Genomic DNA, 3193 nt, shown 5'->3' on the forward strand with positions numbered 1-3193 from the left:
TTATTTCAAAAAATTTTGACAACTTACACATAATACTTACGGTTTTTGTAAAACAAGTTATACTTTTCTAAAAGTTACACCATACGTGAATGACAACTTACACGTAATACTTACATCTTTTTTAAAACAAGTTATACATTTTCTGAAAGTTACACTATATGTGAATGACAACTTACACATAATACTTATATTTTTTGTAAAACAAGTTATACCTTTTCTGAAAATTACACCATGTAAATTTTAGCAAAAGATATAAATTTTACGATTTTTTTTTCTTCACAAAAGATATAAGTGACTTCAGAAAAAGGTTTAAGTTGGGCTTTCACAAAAGGTGTATGTTTCAAGAAAAGATATAAATCTTATGACAAAAATTCTTTCACAAAAGAAGTAACTTTTCCGCCACGGTGTAAGTATTTTCATGAAAAGGTATAAGTTTTAGAAAATATGTAAATTTGATGATTTTTTTTTCACAAAATATATAAGTGACTTGAGAAAAATGTTTAAGTTTGGCTTTCACAAAAGGTGTATGTTTCAAGAAAAGGTATAAATCTTATGACAAAAATTCTTTCACAAAAAGAGTAACTTTTCGGCACGATGTAAGCATTTTCACGAAAAGGTGTAAGTTTTAGCAAAATGTGTAAATTTGATGATTTTTTTTTCACAAAATATATAAGTGACTTGAGAAAAATGTTTAAGTTTGGCTTTCACAAAATGTGTAAGTTTCAAGAAAATGTATAAATCTTATGACAAAAATTCTTTCACAAAAGGAGTAACTTTACCGCAGCGGTGTAAGTGTTTTCACAAAAAGGTGTAAGTTTTAGCAAAATGTATAAATTTGATGATTTTTTTTTTCCACAAAATATATAAGTGACTTCAGAAAAATGTTTAAGTTTGGCTTTCACAAAAAGTGTAAGTTTCAAGAAAAGGTATAAATCTTATGACAAAAATTCTTTCACAAAAGGAGTAACTTTGCCGCAGCGGTGTAAGTGTTTTCACAAAAGGGTGTAAGTTTTAGCAAAATGTGTAAATTTGATGAATTTTTTTTTCACAAAATATATAAGTGACTTCAGAAAAATGTTTAAGTTTGGCTTTCACAAAAGGTGTAAATTTAAATAAAAAGTATAAATTTTATGAAAAAAGTAATTTCACAAAAGGAGTAACATTTCAAAGTGCTCATAAACACAAAAGGAGTAACATTTCAAAGTGTTCATAAGTACAAAAGGAGTAACACTTCAAAGTGTTCATAAACAAATTGGGACAACCACTGAACAAATCAAAGGGTTCGTGACCCCCGCTGACCACCCGAGCGTCGGTGGCCTCCGGTGCTCACTGTCGTCGCCACCTCCACGACCACCGCCACCTCCACGGCCACCGTCGCCGCAAATCAAAGGTTTTTTTCTCTCTGGCTATCGATCTTGGTCTCTCTCTATCGATGTCGGCCGTCGATGTCGGTCTCTCTCGGTCTGTCTCCAGTGATCTTGGTCTGTCTGTGTCCATGTGGTCTCTTCTCTGTCGATCTCTGTCGATTCGGTCCCTCTCTGTCGATCTCGGTCTGGCTGCCTCTGTCGATTCAGTCCCTCTCTGTCGATCTTGGTCTGGCTGTCTCTGTCGATCACTGTCCATCTAGGTCTCTGTCTGTTGATCTCAATCTATCTCTCTCTGTCTGTCTGTTGCTCTATATTTAAAACGGTTCTCTTTTACATTGACATTCTTCATTGGATTTGGACTCGGAGTCGCTATTCCAAGCCCTCTCAAACTCGTCTTCTCTGAAACGGACTTCTACTGAGAGAAAGACCAAGCCCTCCGAAACGCCCTTCTCTCTCACATTGCTATTATTTGAAGAAGACAAATATTGTTTGATTGGATTTAGGAACTTACAGGTTTTGCGAAGTTACTTACATCTCCCGTGAAAACACTTACACTATTTGTGGAAGGTTAAATATTTGTAAAATAATTTATTTTTAAAAATTTACACATTTTCGTTGAAATACTTAAACCTCCTGTGAAAAATATCTTTTGTGAAAAAAAAATTGATGAAATTTACACATTTTGCCTAAACTTACAGTTTTTCGTGAAAAAACTTACACCGTTGCTGAAAAGTTATTCTTTTATGAAAGAATTTTTGTAATAAGATTTATACCTTTTATGAAACTTACACATTTTCTAAAAGCCAAACTTAAACCTTTTTCTAAAGTAACTTACATCTTTTGTGGGAAAAAAAATTTGTAAAATTTATATCTTTTGCTAAAATTTACACCTTTTCGTGGAAGTGCTTATATCTTTTCTGAAAAGTTACTCATTTTGTGAAATGATTTTGAAATTATTGTAAGTTCAAAAGGCGTAAGTATTATGTGTAAGTTGTAAAAAAATTTACATCCTTTGTGAAATAAGTTATACCTTTTCTGGAAATTACACCATAGGTGAATGACAACTTACACAGGATACTGATATCTTTTGTAAAACAAGTTATACCTTTTCTGGAAATTACACCATAGGTGAATGACAACTTACACAGGATACTGATATCTTTTGTAAAACAAGTTATACATTTTCTGAAAGTTACACCATATGTGAAAATTTTTATTTCATAAAATTTTGTCACTTATACATAATACTAACATCTTTTGTAAAACAAGTTATATTTTTCTAAAAGTTACACCATACGTGAATGACAACTTACACATAATACTTCCATCTTTTGTAAAACAAGTTATAATTTTTCTGAAAGTTACACCATATGTGAATAATTTTATTTCATAAAATTTTTACAACTTACACATAATACTTACGCCTTTTGAATTTTTTGACAACTTTTACATAATACTTACGCCATTTGAACTTACAATAATTTCAAAATTATTTCACAAAATAAGTAACTTTTCAGAAAAGATATAAGCACTTCCACGAAAAGGTGTAAATTTTAGCAAAAGATATAAATTATATGAATGTTTTTTTTTCACAAAAGATGTAAGTGACTTCAGAAAAAGGTTTAAGTTGGGCTTTTAGAAAATGTGTAAGTTTCATAAAAGGTATAAATCTTATTCCAAAAATTCTTTCACAAAATGAGTAACTTTTCAATAGCGGTGTAAGTTTTTTCACGAAAAGCTGTAAGTTGAGACAAAATGTGTAAATTTCATCAATTTTTTTTTCACAAAAGATATAAGTGACTTCAGGAAAAGGTTTAAGTTGGGCT

This window comes from Camellia sinensis, chromosome 14 (genome assembly GCF_055761805.1).
Source record: "Camellia sinensis isolate YWXY chromosome 14, ASM5576180v1, whole genome shotgun sequence".
Taxonomy (NCBI): Eukaryota; Viridiplantae; Streptophyta; class Magnoliopsida; order Ericales; family Theaceae; genus Camellia; species Camellia sinensis.